The sequence below is a fragment of the Dioscorea cayenensis genome, unplaced genomic scaffold (assembly GCF_009730915.1).
Source record: "Dioscorea cayenensis subsp. rotundata cultivar TDr96_F1 unplaced genomic scaffold, TDr96_F1_v2_PseudoChromosome.rev07_lg8_w22 25.fasta BLBR01000029.1, whole genome shotgun sequence".
NCBI lineage: Eukaryota > Viridiplantae > Streptophyta > Magnoliopsida > Dioscoreales > Dioscoreaceae > Dioscorea > Dioscorea cayenensis.
In genome coordinates, this window is record NW_024086420.1 from 57,575 (window position 1) to 63,655 (window position 6,081).

The 6,081-nt window shown below is 43.3% G+C and overlaps 1 non-coding gene across 1 annotated transcript; it reads right to left on the bottom strand.

The window, feature by feature from the left end:
* Nucleotides 1-5,114: 5,114 nt before the first annotated feature.
* LOC120253274 lies at nt 5,115-5,221 on the bottom strand. Its single transcript, XR_005534226.1, has one exon. It is a non-coding gene; the product is annotated as a small nucleolar RNA R71 (small nucleolar RNA).
* Nucleotides 5,222-6,081: the final 860 nt, after the last annotated feature.

Genomic DNA, 6,081 nt, shown 5'->3' on the forward strand with positions numbered 1-6,081 from the left:
TTGAGAGGCTTAAGAGCGTTGTGAGAGAGATTCGGACCGAGGTAACGGAGCTCCGCGCTATACAGTCAGCTCAGTATACAGATCTTATGTCCCATTTTGACTCTCTACAAGATCTATTCAGATCCAGACCCTCAGCATCTACTGCACCCCCATCCTCCAGCCTGACACCGGTGGATCCACCATGTGCGTCTTCACCAGCAGTAGCATCGGAGCCCGAGGGCGACACCGATACTTGACTCTACTTCATTTTACTTTTTTTTGCATTTTATTTTAGACTTTTTTACTCATAAAGGATTTTCCTTCTGACTTTATTTCCATTTTGCATCTCGAGTTGTATTCATTGTCTATCTTTTATATATACTCGAGTTATTTTGTTTTTAATGAGCTTCACTGAACCCCCTCGTGTATGCGTGCAGATGGTCTTGTCATCATGGGAATTGAGACTTAGTCATCAACTAGTTAGGCAGGGCACTGTAGCAACATTGTAGCAAAGTATTGTAGCAGCTGACAAGGTCCCCTTGCGTATATCCCGCAAGTGCATGGGTTTGTCGAAGTAATAATCCCGGGTGAGCGGGTATCAAATCCACAGGGAGTAGGGAATAAAAATACTTAATTCGATTCTTAGCTATGTAAAAGATCAATGATGATGAGTGTGATAATGATTCAATTCTCAACAGTAAAAGCAAAAAGTAAGAGAGCAAAAGTAAAGCACGGGGTAAGGCAATCGATAAAGATGGGGTACCCGGATAATGCTCTGTCTAGGATAATTGTTTCAAGTGCAAGAATCCTCTATTATGCTTCCTAATCAATGCAATGGTGAGTCATGGAAATCCTTAATTACATAATCCCAAATGTAAGGTCAACTATGCCTAACTCTATACATGTCCCGGAGGAGAAAATCGAACAATCTCACCACCTCGCACTCGCATAGAGTTGCAATGAGCTTTAGGGATTCCAAGTGATAAATATCTTCCTAATTATAGACCTAACCCTTTGGTCCAGGTGGAAGGTCCCTAACCACAATTGAGCCCTAGATACTAAGATCACCTCAACGCTTCACTCCGTTGCACGCGCAACTAAGCCCAAGCGGAAATTCATCCCTTAGACCATTCACTTCATTATGGATGCAAAGAACTCGAGGAACGGAGGTAGAATCTATCACGTCGGAGGGGAAAGGGGGCGCTCCTGCACCTCTCGACTCACCCTCTCAACCCTCTCCAACCTAGCTTTGTCTAACGCTCGTGGTGTGTCACTCACTCACAAGGTTACCAACAAGAACTCTCAACCCTAGTGTCACTCTAGGGGAAATGTTTATACAATCAAGCATTCAAGGTTGGAACTCACAATAAACATAAATTTATTGAAAGCATAATAAAGAGGTTCAAAGAAACAAATACATCCTAGGGTTCACAATACCCGAGTACCCACTACGGTTTAGCTCTCCATGGAGCTAAGTACAATCAAAGAAATAGAATGTAAAAGCAATGAATCTATAAAAAAACCCCCTCGATAGTCATGTCGATGGTCTTGTGGAAAGTCCTCTACTCGTCGTCCAAGGATTCCCTCGTCCTGTATAGGATATGCCTCGACGGAAGCTCCCCTACCAACCTTCTTCCTAAGGAATGATGATGTCAGAGCCGTAGAACCTCTCCAAAACCTTGGCCAATACCCCTCAAAACTCTAGCCGAAACCCACTCTTAAGTTCGGGAAAAGATGGAGAAAAGAATACCAAAATCGGGGCTGATTCGGCTTTAAATAGTGCTAGAATCGGGCCACTACACGGGCGTGGATGCTTCACGTGCTCGTGCTGAATTTCCACACGGGCGTGGGTAATTTCCACATGCCCGTGTGGATCCTCTGAACTCCTGATTTTCTCGGCCGGCTATGAACAATACAACTACAGTACTTTCTACCGTGTTGCTACAGTTCTCTGCTAAAATATCCAGCCTGAATAGCTTCCCGAATCCATATTTTCATCGGAGTAACGCAAACGGGCACACGTTCACGTCATGGATCACTTGCATCTTCAATGATAGGCACGTTGGTGAAACTCTTGTTCTATGTGCATAAGTCGGAATGCCCGAGTGTGACTGCCTTTGTGCGCCTCCAAATGGATGTGCCAACTCGAATACGAGGAGGTTGGCACACACTCTAGCATCTCACATCGGCCTATGTCTTCGCGTTTGAACCTTAGCAAGATTTCCTCCAAAATCGGTGCATTGTAATCCACATTGGCTTCTTTCCTTCATACTTGGCCTCACAACCCTACCTGCATAAAAGTAACATAAAAACACATATATTAGTGTAAAAACCTGAGAAAAGTAATGCTCAACATAAGGAATGAACGCTTCGCATCCCTATCGCAAAAGCACTTATTAGCAGCACTGTTCACAACAGGCCGAGAAAACAGGAGTTCAGAGAATACACACGGGCGTGTGGAAATTATCCACGCCCGTGTGGAAATTCCACATGGGCGTGTGAAGTATCCACGCCCGTGTAGTCGCCCGATTCTAGCACTATTTAAAGCCGATTCAGCCCCGATTTTAGTATTCTTTTCTCCATCTTTTCCCCAACTTGAGAGAGGGCTTCGGCTAGGGTTTTGAGTGGTATTGGCTAGGGTTTTTGGAGAGGTTCTACAGCTCCAACATCGTCATTCCTTAGGATGAAGGTTGGTAGGGGAGCTTCCGTCGAGGCGTATCCTATACCGGATGAGGAAATCCTTGGACGACGAGTAGAGGACTCTCTAGAAGACCATCGACATGACCATCGAGGAGGTTTTTCTATGGATTCATTGCTTTTACATTCTATTTCTTTGATTGTACTTAGCTCCATGGAGAGCTAAACCCCTAGTGGGTACTTGGGTATTTGTGAACCCTAAGGATGTATTTTTTCATTGAATCTCTTTATTATGCTTTCATTTAGTTGATGTTTATTTTGAGTTCCAACCTTGAATGCTTGATTGTAAGAACATTTCCCCTAGAGTGACATTAGGGTTGAGAGTTCTCGTTGTAACCTTGTGAGTGAGTGACACACCACGAGCGTTAGACAAAAATAGGTTGGAGAGGGTTGAGAGGGTGAGTCGAGAGGTACAGGAGCGTCCCCTTTCCCCTCCGACATGATAGATTCTAGTTCCATTCCTCGAGTTCTTTGCGGCCACAATAGAGTGAATGGATTAAGAGATGAACTTCTGCTGGGGCTTAGTTGCAAGTGTAACGAAGTGAAGCGTTGAGGTGATCTTAGTATCTAATGCTTAATCATGGTTAGGGACCTTCCACCTGGACCAAAGGGTTAGGTCTATAATTAGGAAGAGATTTATCACTTGGAATCCCTAGAGCTCATTGCAACTCTATGCGAGTGCGAGGTTGAGAGGTTATCTAATCTCTCCTCTGGGACATGTATAGAGTTAGGCATAGTTGATCTAAGATTTGGGACTATGTAATGAAGGATTTCAACAACTCACTTTTGCATTGATTAGGAAGCATAATAGGGGGTTCTTGCACTTGAAGTGATCATCCTAGGAGGAGTATTATCCGAGTACCCCATCTTTATCGATTGCATTACCTTCTCCTTTACTCGTGCTCTCTTACCTGTTGATTTTACTTTTGAGAATTGAATCATTGTCACACTTATCACTATTGATCTTTCACATAGCTAAGAAGCGGATTAAGTGTTTTTATTCCCTACTCCCTATGGATTCGATACCCGCTCACCCGGGATTATTACTTCGACAAACCCGTGCACTTGGGGGATATACGCAAGGGGACCTTGTCATTCATCAAATCTGTAAACATAGTTTTCCACTCATTATTTTTAGGTGCTATATTATAACCTTCCCTTGGTTTGAATAGGCATCCTGTACTGTCTTGTATATGGAATAAATAAGGTATAGGTGGTATCTAATCCTTCCATATATCAACCATGGCCTGTTCATTCCCTTGTGTAATTCCCACCTCTACCATGATGAATCTTCTTCTAGCACTATACCTTGCAAAGTCAATAAAGATAGAGAAAGTTAAGCTCAAAATAAATAAAACAAATGAAAAGAAGAAATACAAGAAAAGAAAAATGGTTAGAGCAATAAGCTAGAAATTTCCTAGAATTCCTTAAGTCCCCAGCAACGGCGCCAAAAACTTGATTATGTGCCCGCAAGTGTACATGATCGCCAAGTAATACCCTGTGAGTGACACAGGGGTCGCAGTATTCCATGGGGCTAAGGAGCTCCTATTACTCCTCCATCACTTATTTTCTAACCTTACAACTCAAACATGTTCTTACTCTAGTACGTGTAATAACGTAATTAAGAATACAACTATAGCAGCCCCACAACAAGCAAGAAAATCACAAGAGCAATAATGATAAGAACAGGCCTAGGGATGAGGATTCCCAAGAAGGATTCATCATGATGTACGAATGCATAAGAATAGATGACATGGGTGATTTAGGCCGACGAAGTCAACAATAGTTCAACCCCGATTTCTCGGTAGTCAAACCCTAATCCCATACAAAAGATGACAAGGATTTCTCCTTAGTCATATTCCTATGATTGCATTAAGTACATGGAGATCGCGAAATAAAGACGTACTTAACCTAAGTTCATCCTCATGGTTTTGAGGGGCAACCTACATCCAATTTCTCAGCATGTTGGTCAAGGATCTCCCTTTTTAGCTCAATGATGATCTAGTACATGTGAGTAGGTCACGTCTACATATACAACTCAAATAAGCATGAAACAACATGAGCTAAACCACAAATCACACCAATGCATTCCAAATAAAAGTAAAGCATCCAAAATACACGATGACCCCCCCCCAAGGTTCACCTACACCCGGTGGCCTTGGGGGTATAGTGTGCCATCATACAAATAAATGTCTCAAACACAACAAAAGCAAGAAGTAAATGCATAGATGAAGAGGAGGGAGAATGCCGGCCGAATGATGCTTCTTCTAGCCCTAAATGGGGTTACGGATGATGCCATCAAATTGAGAGCCTTCCCATTTTCCCTAAAGGGGAGAGCGAAGCAGTGGCTACACTCATTACCTAGAGCATCGATTACTACTTGTGAGGAGATGGTAGAAGCTTTTCTAGCCCGTTACTTCCCTCCTGGAAAATCAGCAAAGCTTAGGAATGAGATCTCATCCTTTGTTCAGTTGGAATTGGAGTCTCTATTAAAGACATGGGAATTGTTCAAGGAGCTCCTAAGAAAGTGCCCGCAACACGGATTCCCGGAGTGGATGATTGTTCAAACCTTTTACAATGGTTTGAACAAGAGTACAAGGCAACTCTTGGATGCGGCATCAGGAGGTACCTTAGGTAGCAACACCCCTGATGAGGCTCGTCAGTTGATTGAAGAAATGGGGTTAAATAGCTACCAATGGAATGTTAGGGAGAAGAAAAAGGTGGCTGGTCTCCATGAAATTGATGCGGTAACTTCATTGGCGGCCCAAGTAGAGAATCTCGATGAAGTTAGATCACTTAACTTCAAAATAGAGTGGTGGCGGTGACTAATTGCGCGGTTGTGGTGGAGGACATGCTCCCTCCGATTGCCCGATCTCTATTGGAGATGTTTCTTGATGGAAAATGTTGATTTTTGTAGGTAATGGCATGAGACCTCAAGGAAATCCATATAGCAATACCTACAATTCAGGTTGGAAGAATCATCCCAACTTTTCAAGGAGTAATCAAGCACCACAAAAGGACATGGGACCACCGGGTTTCCAACAACACCAACCCCCCCAAGTGGAAAAACAGAGTCTCAGGTTTGGAAACCCGAATGACAGACTTAGAGAAGCACTTGACTAGATTCATACAATCTGCAAATACAAGGTTTGAATCAGTTGAGTCTACACTTTGCAACCACACCGCCACTTTGCATAACCTTGAAAATCAAGTGGGCCAAATTACGAAGTCTCTCTCCGAAAGGCCACATGGAAGTTTACCAAGCAACATAGAAACCAACCCTAGAGAGCATGTGAAGGCGATCACTTTGAGAAGTGGTCGTGAGGTTGAAGGTAGGCTTCCGAGTGAGAAGCCAAAAGAACATGCACCCGAGGTTATGGAGGTTGAAGAGGGGACAAGCAAAGA